This window comes from Lepidochelys kempii, chromosome 4 (assembly GCF_965140285.1).
Source record: "Lepidochelys kempii isolate rLepKem1 chromosome 4, rLepKem1.hap1, whole genome shotgun sequence".
NCBI classification, from domain to species: Eukaryota; Metazoa; Chordata; order Testudines; family Cheloniidae; genus Lepidochelys; species Lepidochelys kempii.
In genome coordinates, this window is record NC_136383.1 from 89,798,785 (window position 1) to 89,818,692 (window position 19,908).

Genomic DNA, 19,908 nt, shown 5'->3' on the forward strand with positions numbered 1-19,908 from the left:
TCCTTTGTATTTTCTGTCCCTCCACTGTTCTCCCTGAAAGCATTCATTTCTCCCTGCTTCCCATTTCTAATTTGTAAGACCCTTGTAAGGGGCAGGTACTTGTATGCTGTGAAGCGCTTAGCACACTAGCGGGTACTATAAAATACTTAATAATTGGTCTCTCTCTTTTTCTGCCTTCTCTGTACCTCATATCCTTTTTACTAGGCACCTAATTTAATCCTCTGTTTTATAAAATGAGGGGTCCCTCTGTCCAGTGACAAGTCAGGTCATTTCCCCATTCCCACCCTCTAGGAGTGGGCTGCATTGTGGGCTTCCTACTGGGAAGCTGCCCCTTGACATTTCTCAGGGATGCCATCTTTTGTAGCCTCTGGCTAGTAGGTTTTTGTTCAGTTTGAAACCCCCATCCCCTCTGGCTGCCGGAAGGGAGAAGGAACGTTTTCCCTCTCTTTCACCACATTCGCACCCCAGTTCGGTGAGAATGATGATGGCTGTGGACCTTTCTTTAACTGTCCTTCAGTCTCTGATGGGTTCTAATTCCCAGTCAGTAGCTCCACTGCCTGCTCTACTGGTGGTGCTGGTTGCCTTCCTAAGATATACCAGGGTGCCTGAGCTCTGGTCTACACTTGGGGGGTCAGGGGGATCGGTCTAAGTTATGCAACTTCAGCTACGTGAATAATGTAGCTGAAGTTGACGTACTTAGATTGACTCACCATGGTGTCTTCACCACGGTGAGTCGACTTCTGCCGCTCCCCCCGTCAACTCCACCTGTGCCTCTTGTGGAGCTGGAGTACAGGAGCCGTCGGGAGAGCACTCGGGGGTCGATTTATCGCGTCTAGTCTAGACGCGATAAATCGACCCCCGATAAATTGATCCCCGCTGGATTGATCGCTGCCCGCCGATCCAGTGGGTAGTGTAGACATACCCATTGACATGATTTTTGTCAATTTCATAGCTGCTCTGCCAGATCCCAGTAACAGCAGTGAAAATTAACAAAGTGGGTCAGTTTTCACTTGCTTGCAAAGCTCTGAGCAGCAGCAGAAATACAAGACCTGTCTGTCTTCAGATTTTGGAAGACAGCTTTGCATTGGTTTGTACTCAGTTCATGTTTGGAAGGTTTTAATTGGCTCCATGAAGAACAGAATTTTAGTCTCATAGACTTTAAGGCCAGATGAGACCATCAAGATAATCTAGTCTGACTTTCAGCACATGGCAGGCTGCAGAACATTACCCACTCACTCCTGTAATAGGCTGGGTTACTGAAGTCCTGAAATCTTGTTTTAAAGATTTACTTCACTATTTGCTCTAGTTCAAATCAGCAAATGACCCCTGCTCCACTCTGCGAGGAAGGCGAACCTTCCTCCCCCCCCCGCGACATCTGCCAATTTGACCTGGGGGAAAATGCCTTCTTCACCCCAAACAGGATGATCAGTTAGACTCTGAGCAAAAGGAGAGACTCATCAGCCAGACACCCAGGAAAGAATTCTGTGTAGTAGCTCAGATCCCTCCACATCCAGTGTTCCATCTCTGGATGATATTTGCTAATCTCTTCATTTTTTTTTTTTTAACATAGATTCTGGAGAAGTTTGATACTCAACCAGGAAAGATTCCAATTCACTGTGGGAAAGTGGATATTTCAGGCCTTACTTAAGTTGTTCCCCTAATGTATTTATTTAAAAAAAATAAGTGTTAAGCCATTTTTAATTATTAGAAACAGCAATAGAATATAAAATGTTGGTAGTTCAACTTTTAGTCCAAGCTGTAGATTTACCATTGAGAAGAAGGAAATGAAACTTGACAGTGAAACTTGTAGGTCATATTACTGACAAGGGGCCATGTCCTGGCTTCAAAAACTTCTTACAGAGGCTAGAAAATTCAAAAATGCTGATTAAAAGGAGCTATGCTTTAGTCATAGCAAGGAGATAGTGGATATGAGGCGAAGTAGCAACATCCCTCAGTTGTCTTTTTTGTGTGAAAGCCATTGCCTTTTCTTGTCTGTCTGTACATGCATGCAAGCACATATGCATGGGGGTGGCACAGGAGACAATTGCTCAAATAGGAAATATCTCCTCCAACATAGATTGCCAGTGTTGAAGACTTGCATAAACCCAAATAAAATCCAAATATCTTGGTGTAGGTCAAAATTCTGTGTTTTAGTCAACCTGTGGTAGGCACTATACATCTGGTCCTTTGTGATAGGAACTCCGGAATAGTGGATGATCTTGAGCAAGGTAGGAACGGTTACCTCTGTCTTGTTGGCAGATCACTCTGAGTATGGAAACAGAATCTGAAGTTAGTGCTTTAGGCTTTATTAAGTTTGGATGGGTACAATCAGCCAGATTAGGCTTGCATGAGGTCAAAAATAAGACCATGGTTTGCTTTGCAGTCCTAGTTTGTACTGAGGTAATGACATATACAACTTTGAAGTAGGAAAGAAAATAAATATCGCATGTTCTATGCCCAGAGGACCAGGTCCTCAACTGGTGTAAATCAGCGTAGCTCCATTGAAGTCAGTGGGGAGCTACACTGATACTTAACAAATTTAAAATAGTAGACCTTGCTAATGTGGAACCTGCCTTAGATTAATGCATCTATTTATTTAATTTTGGGGGCTCTAAGTCTCTATTACTAGAATAGTTGGATTTGCAGAAAAAGTGTTGTAACAGATCGGTATCATCAAAATTCATATAAAGTTTGTGGCTGCTGTGTCATTTAGTTAAAGGATCATTTCGCCTTCTGTGATGAAAAAACATCCCCTTGCATTTACACACACAGCAGCTTCACAGCCTACAGTGGAATGAATTCCTAGCTGGGAGGTTGCTTCGGTAACTGTATTTAAGGCCAGAGAACTAGAGAGAGGTCAGAGGATCATGTACCAAAAGGTGGCCTTGCAAATAGAAAACATTCAGAGGCAAGGGGATTCCTGGCATTCCATGTATCAGAATTTCCATTTCTTGTTTTATACAAATAGAAGGAAATACAATTTTAGTGTTTGATGAACATTTTCAGTCATATTATCCACGTCTCCTGCAAAAAGTGATCCAAAATATTATTTTTACATGTATCAAGGACATGTATTGAATAACTAGCTAGTGTATCTGTAAAAATGGATTTGGCACTCTGAATATAATCCCTGAATGTAGATTCAGTTGTCAGCACCTCATTATTAACTGCTCTTTCATTGGAATTGTTTTTATTAAAATAGCCTTCTGTGACAAGAACAGAGGTTATTTTAAATCATTATTATGTTACATGTAGAATTCCCAAGTAATACATATGTTGTAAGGATCAAAATTTATTTTTAGCATAATTCATTTGCTTTGTCCAAAAATCCCTGACAAGTGATTCTTTAATATGCACTTTGTGAAGAGTTACTTGGCAAGAGTTTTAATATGTCTTGTATTGTGCAAAATATCTGACTTGTTAGCTTTCGGTTAACTAGATTCCTACAATTATAACTCAGTCTGGTGTTCTCTATAAAATTCTCTCGCAGCTTGTATGAGTAAAATGTTTACAGAATAATTTAACTGGGATAAGAGGCAACTAGTTGAAACTTGGACAGGTCTGCAGCAATGCTTATGAGTAAAGGGTTTTGCTGACGTGCTCATGCATACTGTTTTTTAGGGAGTTTGGCCATAACTAGAGAAACAGGTGTGGCATTTTGGGGTTATGCTGGCATAATCTCTCAGTATTAAGGCCCATATTGTATTGTTATAGTGGGTAAGAGTGGCTATTATGTTCTGCTTATCTAGAAAATGTGCCCATTTCTCTTGCATGTGGACTTCACCATGCTCAGTCACATTGGGACTAGATTGCTTAATGTCTGTCAAATTGTAGCCTCCAGCCCAACTGTTGTAGAAAAAAGCTGCTCACTTGCTCCTCAGAGTAGGAGGAAGGGGAATCTGTTATGACTACTGTCACAGTATACGCTCATTGCCAATATGACATCGGAAAAAAAATCCGGTATGGGCAGGATATTCCATAATCATCCAGTGGGGGGTTTCTTGCATTCCCTCCTGAAGTATCTGGTACAGTCCACTGTTGAGAACAGAGAACTGGACTATTGATTTGGTGTGGCAATTTTTGTGTTTTTTGTTAACTCATTTAAAGGTGAACTGCAGTACTTAAACAATGATGATGATTTGTGCCCTTGGCTTTTTCTGCTCCATAGTGAATAAAGTAGGCTGTCCCAATTTCAGGGTATCCCCTCTCTGTGGTCCATTCCAGGAGAGGAGTTGCCTCTCAGGTCTCCAGCCGTTGCCTGTCTCTGGGCAGGGACCCTTGTCCTACTCCCTTCTGACTGGGGGCTTTAAGGCTGCACACAACAAGGCTTCCGGCCTTACACCGTGATATCCCCAGCAACCCAGTGACTGCCTAATGCCCAGTGCCTGTCCTTTGCTTTCCCTCCAAGGACTACGAACCGAGTGTATTGCCAGCAGTTACAAGTTACCACACAGCTCTTTTTGAGCAAGCACTACAAAGAAAACATAGTAAAAACAATGAACAGTTTTAAAACTATGCAGAACATACCAAGGGTCACCCATCAATTTTATGGGGCCTAGTAGGTCATAGTCAGTCTAACCCTTCCTCAACGGTTGGGGCCTCCCTTGGACAGAAAGTCCTATCCATTTGCTGGATCAGAAAGAAGGCCCTGAATCAGTTTAAACCCAATCTTTAAAAAATAAAAAAAAAATAAAAACCCCTTGCTTTATTGTTGGTCTCTGGAAAACCAAGTTTGAACCAATATATACAAGCATCTCCACAGGGTGGTACCTCTCGGGCGGTGTTTTACAATCTAAGTGATTCACCTTAACCCCCCATTAGTGTTTTTGATTTCTGGAGGAGCTGTGATAACCCTCCCTCCTGGAGTTGCATACAGTCGCTGTCCCACAGTGATAAATAAACATAATACCATATAGTCCTGAAAGATATTGCAAAGGTGGGGGAGTAGGGAGGGACTGCAATAGCTGTGTACTCTCTACTGAATAATGTAGGCCTCAGGATTTTTACAGTTTGTTTTTAAACATTAGAAATATCCTGTCTACGCTTCCTCTTTTTGAGGGAGAATTCCATGGCCTAGAGAACTAGTGGATTTTATGGCATCACAAGAGATTGACATCTAAGAGAAGAAGGAATTTTTAGTCTGATTTTTTTTAAGCTTTTTGTTCTATCCATTTTTGCTTATACCAATTTAATTCAGATGCCTGATGAACACCTGAGAGAAAAGCTTTCTTTGTTGAAGATTCAGTTGAGAGGTTAGAACGTTTCTCACTTTGCACTTCAGACCTCCAGTAGAAACAGGAAAGTCAATTAAAAAAATTATTAGTATGTCTGTACTGCCCATAACGTGGAAGGCACCTTCCCCTCACACAGGAAGACTTAGTCCCTGCCTGTGGTCAGTATACCATATAAGAAGACAAGCAGGGTATGAACATAACTTTTATATACATTATTAAAACAAATACACATCACCTGTACCTGAGTGCCCTTCAGTCCACTGGTTATTAGTTAATCAATTTCTTTTAGTTATCATAGAAGTGAGTCTTGAGGAAGAATTTGGAGGATGAGAAGGTAGTTTTGGAGGATGAGAAGGTAGTGGCTTTATGGATCAGTTCAGGAAAGGTGTTCCATGCATGAGGCAGCACAGAAGGAGGTGCAAAGATGGTTGTGGAAGAAGCAGATAAATCACAGTAAGCAATATTAGTAGAGCAGTGGATATGTGGGGAACAGACAAGATAAAAGAGAAGAATGGATAAGTAGGGAGGTGTCTCTCTAAAGTTAGACAATTTATTTTTAAAATCTCCAAGGCCATTTTTTTACATCCATAAAGGGTGCAAATTAAAAACCCTACTTCTTCCTTTGAAGTTCACTTTTAAATACCTCTGTGTACTGTCAAAGATGAGTTGTATCCTCCAACTGGTATTTTATACAAAAAGCATCTTAATGACTGGTTTCTACTGAAATTCCAAAAAAGGCCAACTAGCAGTATCTGTCAGGCTTCTCCAAGGAGTTTGCAGTGTGAGGTTCAGATGTGGAAAGCATTTCAGTCTCAAGTGAAGATCATTCCTTATTTCTAGCGTTTGTTGTTGTTGTTTCTTGCTACTCAATGAAGACTTACTTCTTGACTGCAGATGAAGAAAAGACACTCAGATATGTAAACAAAGCCCTTCCCTCTCCCTGTCTCCACTGAATATCACAAGATCCTAAAAGCCCTAATATTAAATGTTCCTAGGCTCCTGACATTGAAATTAGAGTTAAAGTATGATGTTTCCTTGTAATTGATACTTTTTTTATACTGTACTTTGTTTATATTACACTGTCGCCTTGAGGCCCCAACTGAGAAGGGAGTCCTGTTGTATTAGTCATGCACAAATGCATAATAAGAGACAGTCCCTGCCCTAGGGAGCTTACAATCTCTTTTGCAATCATTTAAAAATATGTACGCAGCCTTTGGTAAGCAGGAAGGTTCTTGTGACACTCGGTCCAGATTATTCTTTAAGCATAGCAATTTGTTCTTTTCAGCTGGAGGATTGTATTAATTACTGTTAGTAACGAACTACTGGTAGTACATTGGTCATTGTTGTTTGTTTGCTTGGCAGATCAACTTCATTGTTACTTGTATGGCGCTACAGCCAAATATGGTGTTTTGCATGCAAAAAATAAGAACATTCCTGCCCCATAGTACATATTTTCACTGTTGTTTCTATATTTCTTCCTGTAAAATATAGTTCTGTTGGTAGAATTCTTTAAGAACTATACCCATTTGCTCTGATATAAAACCACACTGAATAGTCTAATTTCTTTAGGGAGCTACTGTCATCTGTCTTAAAATGTACCTCTCTAAAAGGTGCCAGTAACACAGTCCAAATCCTCTGAATTACAAATTCTGCTTCAGTTACTGTATGCTGTCTTCTTCCTTGTCTCTCAACATTCCTGAAAGTGAAGAATATAGAGGACCACAAATACTGCCAAAATGGCTCATGTGTTAAGTGCTTCACATCATATGGTTTGCTTATGTTTCACCTTCGTTTGACCTTGAAGTTTACAGGTTCAAGTGAATATTAATGGCCTTGGGAACAGCTAAACTAAACAGAATAGAAAGGCGGCGAGAGCTCATAGCTCACTAAACTACTGTCTGACATATGGTGTCATTAAACTGTGCAATTTCATTTCTGTTTAACATAGTAAAATACTATATTGTCTACAGTGTTTCACCTTTTATTTAAGGAATTGCAAAAACTTGACCATGCCTCTTTAAAAAAAAAAAAAGAAGAAGAATTTGTATACAAATAAGTTTAGATACTCTTTAAGAAATATTTCAGACAGCATTCAGTGCGCGTTATGCATTTTTTTTAATATTTGTGGTTAGATTTGAACAATGAAGTGTTTTGCCTGAACAGAAATGCTTTATTTGTCTGTCCAAATAAAGAGGTTTATAATCCCAGATTTAGAACCAAATTCTAGCTTTTAGTTTGTGCCTGCCCTTTCTTTTTAGGAATAATATGCATTTTTGACTACTGTTAGAATGTATAATATGGTTCCAAAGATAATTTTTCTAGGATTCTTGGATATTTTTCTTGTTGTGGGTTAGCACAGATCAACTACATTGAGTCTCACACTGTTACTAGTGAAGTTGGAGGATACAGTGAGCTGAGTTGAAATATGTTGTTATTCCCTAGACAGCTGGGTTATATCTTGCACATACAGCGATTAACATGTAAAGTTGTTCCATGTCACAGAGACTAAAATACATCTTAAACTTTGACATTCTAAAGCCTAGGAACTTCATGTGTGTTTGTATGTCTGAGCACACTCTTCTAGATCAGCATTAAGTAGGACTGTGGTTAAGATGCTTGTCCTAGCAAACTTACAAGATGCTGGGTTGCAGGAAATGATTGATTAAAACTTCAGATACTGTTTTTGTTGGTGGTTTGGCAAGTTATGAACTCTCTTAGAATGTTGGTTGACCACAGCAGACGAGACGGCACACACGTTCTGCCTCATACGTGCATCTATCTGTAATACAGATTTGAGAGGCAGCTGATACAATCAGTTTTCTAAGAACTTGGTAAACCTTACCATGCTATGTGATATTTTTCTTCCCTCTGGGGTCATCTCTGATATGCACAGAATCATAGCCAATCTTTTTGTATAGTTAAAACTTCAGTTTTTTACTTTATTACATTCCAGTTCACTCTCTGGACAAAAATATGCCAAATGGAGTAAAATTACTTCAGTAATGGTTACCTGTAAAGCAAGAATTAAAGAAATTATTGGTGTTCTGCAGTGGGGTTTGTGTTAATCAGAGATGTTTCTAGGGCATTTCAGGATTTCTTGCTCTGCTGTGCTTGTAAGAACTTTTTGAATTCTGTTTGTTTTCAAGTTCTCCCACGCTCCATAGATGACAGGGAATGCATTTTTTTTGGAGTGCACTGGTCAGTTTTATTGGAACACAATATTTTACACAAAACAGAACAATCTTGTAACTTAATGTTATCTCAAAGTAACTTTAAAACAACACCATAACTCTTTGCATAGTCCTTATCTGGCTGAAAAACAATTATGGTTTTATGCATTCTCGGTATCACTTAAACGTTTTGAGAGTACCTCTGTGGAAAATGGATCTCCTCAGCTAGTATGAGTGGACTCTGGCTACTCTGCTTATAACAAGGTGGACCTAAGTCTTCTGTAGAGGATCCTCAACAAAGTGAGACAATATTTGCCTTTTACTTTATTAAAAAAAAAAAAAAGTCACTGGCCCCACCCATGGAGTGTGTGATCTTCCCCACTCTCCCTCCAATGATATTCAGCAGCCTATGTGATCTTCCTCTAACAGTAGAGATGATTTGGGGGAATTAACTTTCTTTATTTTCCATCAATCATCTTCGAGATGAGTGACTAAACATGCCAATATAACTAACTTAAGTAAGGCCCCCATCTTCACTATATATTGTACTGTATCTAGGAAAGGCATTTGAAGGCATTCTACCTAAAACGCTTTTTATGGCTATTTGGAAGGCTGTTGTCCTAACTAATCTAGAGCATAGTTTTAAAACTTTTTGACTCCATTCATATTTTCTGGCCAAACTGTGATAGAAACCATTTTAACTGGGTCTGTATTTAAGCCAATTTTAAAGATTATACAAAATAAATAAATTAGTACAATAATATATGCGGGGGAAGGGTGCCTTAGTGTTGGGCATACGCTACTTCTTCGAGCTGATCCTATGTGTATTATGCTGTGCAGTACACCTATGCTCTGTGCACCTCAGACAGGAAAATTCTTGCAAGCAGTGTCTGTTCGTCTGTGCCTGCACACTTGCTCTCCTTATGCTCTGCACTGAGGACATAAGGGGAGGAGCGGACCATTCCCCGCTCCTGTTCTTTCTTACCACCACACAGCCTGTGTTGGAACCTCCAGTGTCCAGGTCATCTCCCTTCTCTCCAGCCTTCTCACCCGTAAATATTTCAAAATTTTATCTTTAATTATATTGTTAATAGTTTTAGTGGTAAAGTTAGTGGTTAGTTAGATTTTTCACTCCGGGGAACCCCTCTCGTTCCAGATATGGGAATTAGATTATGCCCAGAACATCGGGCTTCAAAAACAGTCTTCTGCTCTTGCACCTTCTCGGTCAGTGCTGCTTATACTGCGTGGGAAAGTGCGTATCTCCAGCAGGTGCAGTATCTGTCACTCCTTCCTTAGCTGGAATTGACAGGCACAGGAATTCCTCCTTTAAAAAGCACCTCATGGAAAAGCTATCAGGCTTCAGTCAGAGCCAGGTTCTGTGTGATCTAATAGGGAGTCATACCATCTCTGCCCATCAAGAGAGCCACTAGAGCTTCCTCCTGACCCAACAGAAGAGGAAGACTATGCACTGGATCTGCCAATACCAACAAAGGTGTTTACATGTCCTAGACTCCACTTTAGAATGTAGAACTATCCAATGCTGTTGACTAAATACAATTTTCTAAACTACTCAAAATTCCAAAATTTTAAGAACAAGTTACCTCAGCAGGACAGGGCTCAATTTCAGACCTTTATCAATGAAGGCATGTTGGTGGCTAGACCTTCATTGCAGTCTGCAGCTGACACTGCATTGAGGTTGGTAGCAATGCCGTTAGCATTCGGGAGTTATGAACCACTGTTGATGCTGTTTCCACCCAATCTTCCCACATCGTTTTGTGTCTGTCTACTCTTTTCTCACAGCTGGATTGCAATAACAATGGACAAGTTGGTGTTGGATATAATTCATTCTGGTTATTCCATCAAGTTCCTCACCCTGTTCCCTCAAAAAACCCCTTCCACATTCTACTTCAGGGACATTCTCACAAGGAGATCCTTTTCCAAGAGGTGGAATCTATCCTCCAATGGGGAGCGATAGAGTGAGTGCCTCTTCAACATCAAGGAAAAGGGTTCTATACAAAATGTTTCCTACTTCCCAAGAAGTGAGGGTGGAGGCTTATTCTTCACCTGTGACAATTCAACTTTTTTTCTCCATAAATTAAAATTCTGTATGGTTACATTGTCATTGATAATACAATCCCTGGAGAAGAGCATATGGTTCACAGCTCTCAGTATGAAAGATACATACTTTCACATGGAGATTCACCCTGCCAACAGAAAATTCCTCAGATTTATGGTGGAGCCCAACCACTGTCAATACAGGGTGCATCCATTTGGTTTAGCAACTGTGGCCAGAGTCTTCACCAAAGCATTTCTAATAGTAGCAGCAGAATTCATATGGAGCAGCTTCACCATCTTCCTGTATTTAGATGGCTGGCTTCTCATGGGCAGGACATGCTTAGAAGCCCTTGCACTGTTGTTATTTCATCTTATATCATCCCTAGGAGTCTGTGGGTATGTCTACACTGCAATTAAAACCCACAGCTGACTCAGGCTTGGGCTGCAGCCAGAGCTCTGGAACCCTCCCACTTCACAAGATCCTAGAGCCTGGCTCCAGCTCAAGCCAAACATCTACACTGTAATGAAACGGCCCCTTAACCTGAGCCTCGCGAGCCTGAGTCAGTTGACATAGGCCAGCAATGGGCGTTTAATTGCAGTGTAGACATGCCCTGTTTGAACATGGAAAAGTCTACCTCAGTGGTCCACAAACTGTGCAGCGTTCCCCACTAGAGGGAGAATGTTCAGGAAGGAGTGGCGGGGCCCAGGCCTCCAACTGCAGCGCGGCTCCCTTACTCTCAAGAGGGCAGGTCTTTCCCTTAGTTCTGTAGAGGTTCACCTCGTGGCAATCAGCGTTTGTCACCCACTGTCAGACAGTCATTCGATCTTTACTTACCCAGGGACAGCCTGCTTCTTAAAAGGTTTGATCAGAACTTTTCTGCCAGTAAAGAAACCAACTCCCCCATTGCGAACCTTAAATGAGTGCTTTCAGCACTCATTAAGTCACCCTTTGAACCACAGGCTACATGTTCCATGTCCCTCTTGTCAGTGAAGGATGCCTTCCTCATTACTGTCACCTCAGCCAGACAAGTAGTGGACTCAGGGCCCTAATGGCTGAATGACCATACTCAATATTCCATAAGGACAAAGTCTCACTTTGCCTACACCTGAAATTCATGCCTAAGATAGTTTCGGAATTTCACATAAACCAGGCAAGTCACTTACCTGTATTTTTTCCAAAGCCCCATACCTCTAGTGAGGAGAGGAGACTTCATTTCCTTGACGTGTGACGAGCATTGACATTCTATCTGCAAAGAACAAAACCGATCAGAATGTCGCGTAGGTTTTTCATTGCTGTGGCAGAACATGTCTGAGGTTAGACTATCCCATCTCAGAGGATCTTTAAATGGATCTCTGGCTGTATCCTATACTGTTATCAGTTGACATGGCTTCCTCCCCTACATGGGGTGAGGGCTCGTGCTCTCTAAGGGCAGAAGCGGCTTCAGTGGTTTTACTTCAAGAGCTAACCCTGCTTGACATTTCCAGGGCAGCTACTTGAAGTTCATGGAGACATTAAGCCTTAGTTCAAGACTCCCTGCTGACGCATCCTTTGGGGCAGCGGTTTTACAAGTAGCTATACTATCTGCATCCTTGCACCTTCCTCCTCTTTGAGTATTGCTCGTCAGTCATCCACAGTAGAATAGATAGACATAGGAACCAGCACTCAAAGAAGAAAGGGAAGTTACTTATCTTTGTAACTGGAGTTTTTTGAGATGTATGTACCCTATGTGCGTTCCACTACCCGTTCTCCTTCCCCTCTGGTTTGGATCTTGGCTAGATTTGCATTAGAGAAGGAACTGAAGAAGCCATTGGTCCCCCTCACCCTTTGTATCCTCTGTGTAGAGTACAAGGAGAGCAGGGGGAAGGCACGGACCAACTGGCACTGCTTGCAAGAATTCCAGTCTCGAGAGCATGCATGCGTACCCCACACTGGAATATACATAGGGACCACGCATCTCAAAGAACTCCAGTTACAAAGGTAAATAACTTCCCCGTTTAAAAGACTCAAGATGAATCCTGGCTTAGTAGAAGTCATTGGCAAAACTTCCATTGACTTCAGCAGGGCCAGGATTTCACTCTCAATGCAGTTATCTTTAAGTACATCTTATGAAACTAAATATTTTTTCTTCGCTCCTAAGCAAATAATTTCCCCTTTATCATGCCTAATTCTTTTACGATTAAGTACATTGTATGTTTTAATGTACATGCTTCTCCATACATGTAAATTTTCACCATTGTGCTGTGCATGGCAGTTAGTTACAAAATTAACTCCTTCAAAACATTGATGTAATAAAACAATTAAAAAATGTGGTATAAATTACTTTAAACTTCAAATTCTCTGATGGTGGCTGGCACTTCCCAGTGTCTATAGGTTCTCTGAACATGCAGCTAAAGGTAATGCAAGCAGACCAGCCAAGAGAAAAGATGCTATTCTGTAGTCAAATGATGAAAGTCTGTCTGATTACCTGCATTCCTATACTCTCTTGGTATATGGAGAACAAGATTCTTACAAAAAGAAAAGGAGTACTTGTGGCACCTTAGACACTAACCAGTTTATTTGAGCATAAGCTTTCGCGAGCTACAGCTCACTTCATCGGATGCATAAAGGGGAAAATGCAGTGAGGATGTTTTATACACACAGACCATGAAAAAATGGGTGTTTATCACTTCAAAACGTTTTCTCTCCCCCCCACCCCACTCTCCTGCTAGGGTTGGGGGGAGAGAAAACGTTTTGAAGTGATAAACACCCATTTTTTCATGGTCTGTGTGTATAAAACATCCTCACTGCATTTTCCCCTTTATGCATCCGATGAAGTGAGCTGTAGCTCGCGAAAGCTTATGCTCAAATAAACTGGTTAGTCTCTAAGGTGCCACAAGTACTCCTTTTCTTTTTGCAAATACAGACTAACATGGCTGTTACTCTGAAACCTGTCAAGATTCTTACAGCAAATTACCACTACTGGTCATTTGAAAATTTGCTTGTTTATTCTTAACCAGCATACATTTGTAAATACTCCATTTCATTTGGGGAGAGTCACAGTGCAGACCTATGTGCAAGCTCATGTTTGACCATAATACAGAACTTTTTCTAAAAGGCTTCCTTGTTCTTTCAGCTACCTCTAAAGCTGTGGGTACCCAAGAGAGGCCTGACAGGCAGCCTGTATTATAATTTTTTGTATTTTATCCAGGGCTTTGGAGCAGAGCCCACGGAAGAGCTCCGGAGCAGTGGAGCTGCAGGTTTTTGCCTGGAGCTGGAGCGGAGCTGGAGCACAGCTCCAAAGCCCTGATTTTATCTACTAAATGCTATGAATACATTTTAAAGTAAATGATCTGTACTGGATCTTTAAGAATTCACTAATTCAGATCTTGGTTTGTCTTTCCAATGCTTTCTGGAACAGAAAGCTAAAATATTAGCTGGATCTTTTGTCTTGTTAAAGAATACTTGGAATAATATTTACTAATAATGAAGCTTGTGAACCCCAGGCTGGTAACAAATATATAGGTTTTTGTTTGGGGAAATTTGTAGCTGTTCTTTTGTGTTTAAAAAAAATGTATAGGTACCATTTACTCCTTGCACATAACTACTGTGTTAGTCATTCTCATCTGATTAAGAAGAGAAACTTATCTTGAATGGAACTGGCACCACTGGTGAGAGGAAGTGGTGGGTCTTCTGAGTGACTTTTCCTGTTTGCTTTAAGAGTGTGGTGTTTTGAAAAATGTTGTAGCATAACATATTTTGAAAACTATTAACACACTTTAGCTGATAGATTGTCTCCTTCCCCCCCCCCCCCAAAAGAAACCTTCTTCCATCATCAATTAACTGAATAAAACAATATTCTTACTAGTTGGTCTCAAACCTCCAAATCCTGGTCACCACTAGAATTTGGAAGAATTCCAGGAATGTTAAAGCCTTGGGTTATTCACAGCTGTTTCCAATTGAAAAACCACTGTCTCCAATACACCATGCCCCTGAAATGTATGCCTAAACCAGTTAATCCGTTTGTACCAAAAAACTTATTCTCTTAAAGAAATTGAGGCATATTTTTTCTTTTTTGGTCCCCTTCAGCCACACAGTGGTGCAGCAGTAAGAGGAGCTAAAATGCAAGGTCCTCCTTAAAGTCCTTCATCAAACTGATACGCTGGTGTGAGTCAGCTTATTATAGATCTGTTGTTATCTTCCTGGAAATAAGATTTATTGCATTTTTCTCAGTATAAGCTCTCTTTGCTACTATGGATAGTTAAACTGGAATTAAACTACACTAACCAATAGAGCCAGCATATTAGTTTAATTTTCAAATGATATTCTCATTTGACATATAACATAATGAATATAACCGAATCAAATAATAACATTACATTTATATAATGCCTTTAATATAAAAGGATATCAAAACATTCTAGAAACTAGAACTGCACAAAGACCATTTGCCCAACAACTCTGGCAATTCCTAATCACCTAATAAGTCTCTTCTGTATCTCATAGAAGCCAGTGTTGGAAAAGGTCTATGAGGTCATTTACATTAATTCACTCCCTGTCAATTCAAGAATGATCCTTTACTGTGTATTCACTAAAGTCTTAGGCAGTCTAGTTTTAAAAGATTCAAGCAAAAGATGCTTCGACCATTTCTCTTAAGAGACATTCCACAGTTTAATAGACCTCACTCTCAGGAAACTTTCTGGATATTCAGCATGAATTTTCTTTTTCTTTAATTTCATTCTATAACACATTGGCTGAAGATTCAGAACTATCGGACTTTCCACTTTAATCAAAGTCATCTTATAAAAGGCTCCTACTTTCAGATACATTTTCATTTAAAATAAAAAGACTATAGGGCTCATTTGCTGCTAATACCCATATTCATGGTTTGCATTGGCCTATGTTAAACCATTTTAGTTTTTTCATACAAAATCTGTTGCTGTTTTTCTGATGTGCTCCTATTTCATTTTGATTAAAAACAAACTTGTGATTTCTTCTTCTGAGTCTTACCTTCAGTCTTCTGCCATGTGATTATTGCTTAAACATTGCTTTTCACTCTGTAGAAAAATGCAAATTTAAGAAAAATGTTTCATGTGGTTCAGACACAGAAAAGTTATGTTTTTAACAAAGGCAAGAGCACTTTCAGTGACTTTCAGTGAATTGCTAGACTTATCAATCTAGTTATGCTAACAATAGGCTAATTGGATAACTTGATCTTGATGTGACACAGTCTTCCTTGAGTAAATGCAGAAAGCGGGTGAGGGGCAAGTCTGTCCAAATAGCCCATGTAAAGGCTGAAGCTAGCAGCCTGTCACTAGTTCTTTATCTGTGGACTTTTGGCACATAAATCAAACAATAACCTCAAAGTTTTGAGACTGTGCCAAAATACACAGGCACAGTTGAGTCTAGAGCAGATTACACCAACCAAGTGGCTTGAGGGTTTGGAATGACTGGGAAATAAGCTTAATTTATTCAGGAAAACATATATATTCTTTAATATTGGATATCTGTTGTTTTTTTTCCAAATATATCCATTTGCATGTGGTGATTTTAGAAAAATCCATGCATTGAGGGCGTTTAAACACAGTAAATCCAAATGAGGATAAAGTCCTGTACTATAATTCTATGATTGTGAGACAGATGTTGTTAATAAGTGTTACATGTTGTAGTTAATGGCTCAACTGAGCCTCTAACTACTAACTCTTCCTGTAATCAACAAGGTGAATCATCATGAGTGGACTTTTCCCTCAAGTTAAAAGTTCAGCCAACTAACATGAGCCATCTTAGTGGTTTTAAAAAGTTGTCTTCGATTATCTTAGAAATAGTCCCATTAGTATTACAAACCCTGGATTAGCCATTATGTTAGTTCAGGAATTAAATGTTTTGTTCTTATTTTTAGTTTCTTTAGGCGAAATCACTGCCATGCACTCAGTTAAATAAATCCTAGTTAATTGTATCTGGCAAAGTGTACATTTGTCCTCTTGATGCATATACAGTAATGCCAGGGATTTATTTTTGAAAAACAAAATCTAAAAACATTAACACTTGTCCCTTTCTGGAGCCAGTTACATTATATATGTATGAGAGCCACCTATTGTCACTTTCATAAAAATGAAATAAAGGAGTGCAGTTAAGTCAGGACCAAATTGTGACCTGGATAATGCAGTGACTCAGGACCCCCGTTACACTCCTGTGCTAACTACCAGCATCATGGCTGTCTGCATGATAAGGCAAGTGGGTTCTGCAGAGCTGATATGTTCTTACATCATGCACTTGGGAGGATGAGAGCCTTGCACAGGGTATTCACCCACGAAAGCTCATGCTCCAATACGTCTGCCACAGGACTCTTTGCTGCTTTTTTGGAATATATATACTACACTAGATTTAGATTGAGTACTGTTACTGCTCCCTGAAGTAGCAAGGGAACTAGGAGGGAAATTGTGACTCTCTGTGCACTGGCCCTTGATTAGGGCTTGTAGTCAAACTCTATACCTCCAGTCACAGTCTTGGGCTTATCACAGTTCATCAGGGTTCAAATGACACATTGTTGATCATAGAAGATAGTTACAGCAAGAAAAAAAATCTAACAATCACATTATTATTTTTTGAACTACTTAGCAATTAATGTGGAAGTTGTTTCCTCCTTTTTAAAACAAACTTGGGAGTTAATGCATCATTTCTGTGAAAGATACTCTGGCTACCTGGTCATTTTCTGAGCAATCACTCGGTCTTGGGCAGCGATGAAGAATTCATGAAGCTCTAATTTAATCCGTACTGACTTTTTTCCTTTTTGCAAAAATATACACAATTAACTGAGCTTCATAAACATCAAGTGAAGTAGTTCTGTTGACTTGGAAACCACAGAATCTGTGCAATATGTCTCATGGTCCTTCCATTTTTATATATAAAAGAAATGATTAAAAAAGTGGTAAATGGTTATATTCAGTTATATTGAAATGCAATTGTGTGAGCTAATCAGGGCAGGAATGCTGTACAGTTACTGACTCCCAATGGTTCAGATGTTTTCTCACTTATGCAAACCCCTATATTCCAGCTGTCACCTTCAGGATTCCAGGAGCAGACATGAGTGCCACATTCTTCCCCATCATTTTTCACTCATACTACTCCACATACCCTCTTCTCCACTTCTTGCTCCTGTGCATAATAAGCAATTTAAACAGTAAAAAAAAGAAAAAAAGTTAAAACTTCCCCTTCTTCTTCCACTTGAGTAACAAGAGCTCCGATGCGGAAGCAAGGGCCACGGGTACTGTCTCCTAATTTAGTTTTAAAAGAGCTCTCCGAGGAGCTGGCAGGACTGTTACTGTTGGTTTTCCAATAAGTCCTGGAACAGTGAGGAGGTTCCAGAGGACTGGAAGAAAGCTAATGTTGTGCCAACACTTAAAAAGGGTAAATGGGTTGACCTGGGTAATTATAGGCCTGTCCGCCTAATGTCGATACTGGGCAAAATTGATGAAACTGCTGATACAGAATGGATTAATAAAGGATTAAAGGAGGTTAATATAATTAATACCAGTCATCCTGGGTTTATGGAGAATAGATCCTGTCAAACTAACCTGATTATTTTTGATGAGACTACATGTTTGGTTGAGAAAGATCATGGTGTTGATATAATGTTATATACTTTGTCTTCTGTTAGGCATTTGACTTGGTACCACACAACATTTTGGTTAAGAAACTAGAAGTATACAAAATAAACATAAGACACATTCAATGGATTTAAAAACTGGCTAAATGATTGGTCTCAAAAGGCAATTGTAAATGGGGAATAATCACTGAGCAGGTGTGTTTATAGTGGGATCGCACAGAGGTTGGTTCTTAGTTGTATGCTATTTAACATTTTATTAATGACCTGGAAGAAAACAAAATCATCACTGCCAGAGTTTGCAGCTGACACAAAGATAGGAGGGCTGGTAAATAAAGATGAGGTCAGGTCACTGATACAGAGCGCTCGGGATTGTTTGGTAAGCTGGGCGCAAGCAAACTGTGTTTCACTATAGCCAAATGTAAAGTCATACATCTAGGAACAAAGAACGTAGGACATACTTATAGGATAGGGGAATCTATTCTGGGAAGTAGTGATTCTGAAAAGGATATAGGTGTTATGGTGTATTATAAACAGGGGAACACTGAGAAGGAATAGGAAGATTACATTACCGCTGTGTTAGATGCTAGGGCAGGGGTTCTCAAACTGGGGGTCAGGACCTCTTAGGGGGTTGCAAGGTTATTACATGGGGGGTCATGAGCTGTCAACCTCCACCACAGACCCCGCTTTGCCTCCAGCATTTATAATGGTGTTAAATATATAAAAAAGTGTTTTTAATTTATAAGGGGGGGGGTCGCACTCAGAGGCTTGCTGTGTGAAAGGGGTCACCAGTAAAAAAAAATTTGAGAGCCACTGCACTTGGGCAACTGCTGCTGGAATATTGTGTCCAGTTCTGCTGTCCACACTTGAAGAAGGATGTTGATAATTTGGAGAGGGTTGAGCGAAGAGCCACGAGGATGATTATAGAATTGGAAAACATGCTGTAAAGGGGCAAGTTCTACTTTTTGTTAACAGTTCTTTGAGTTTTATTTATATTACCTCCACCAAACCACAATCATTACCCTGTGCAGCAACGCTGCAGTTCTCTTTGGTCCACCCTTTCTCCAGGAAGGGAAAGAAAGAGATCTCACTGCCCTGAGCTCTTACTTCCTCTGGACTCTACAGCCTCTTCCAGGGCTTTCTAACTACCTTCTCAGGTAATGGATAATTAGCTCTGTAGTTCATCAGACCCCAATCCAATCTGGGGGTACTAATTAATGCTGAAGTGATCAGTGCTCAGTCAGCTCCTGGCTCTCAGTACTCTGTCACATAGGCCTTATAGTGATGGACTCAAGGAGCTCAATCTATCGGAAAGAATCTTTAGGAGTGACTTGATCACAATCTGTAAGTATCTGCATGGAGGACAGAAATTTGGTAATAGAGGGCTCTTCAATCTAGTTTACAAAGGTATAAGAACCAATGGCTGGAAGTGGATGATAGTCAAATTTAGGCTAGAAGTAAGGTGCAACTTTTAAAACAATGGGGGTAATGAGCCATTGAAACAATTTACCAAGGGTTGTGATGGATTCACCATCAATGGACATTTTTAAGTCGAGTGGATTTTTTTCTATAATATATACTGTGCATCCGATGAAGTGAGCTGTAGCTCACGAAAGCTTATGCTCAAATAAATTTGTTAGTCTCTAAGGTGCCACAAGTCCTCCTTTTCTTTTTATAGTTCAAACAGGAATTAATTTAGGGAAGCCTTATGTCCTGTGTTATGCAGGAGAGCAAACCAGAGTCATCAGATGATCACAGTGGTCCTATCTGGCCCTTCATAATCTAAGAACAGGGACAAATGCTCTTTCAAAGGGGAAAGGAATTTAAAAAAATATATATATGTAAATTTACATACAGGCCAATCCTTTC

General features: G+C 40.0%; 1 protein-coding gene and 1 long non-coding RNA gene across 5 annotated transcripts in view; one reads left to right on the top strand and one right to left on the bottom strand.

Moving 5' to 3' along the window:
* Positions 1-19,908, top strand: part of SCFD2 (sec1 family domain containing 2) — a 312,565-nt gene that overhangs the window by 16,562 nt on the left and 276,095 nt on the right. The gene's annotated exons all lie outside the window — the stretch shown is intronic.
* Positions 1,816-15,573, bottom strand: LOC140910630 (uncharacterized). Its single transcript, XR_012158675.2, has 6 exons — positions 15,447-15,573; positions 11,624-11,706; positions 7,869-8,013; positions 6,834-6,930; positions 5,878-6,122; positions 1,816-2,265 (listed from the first exon to the last, which is right to left on the bottom strand). It is a non-coding gene; the product is annotated as an uncharacterized LOC140910630 (long non-coding RNA).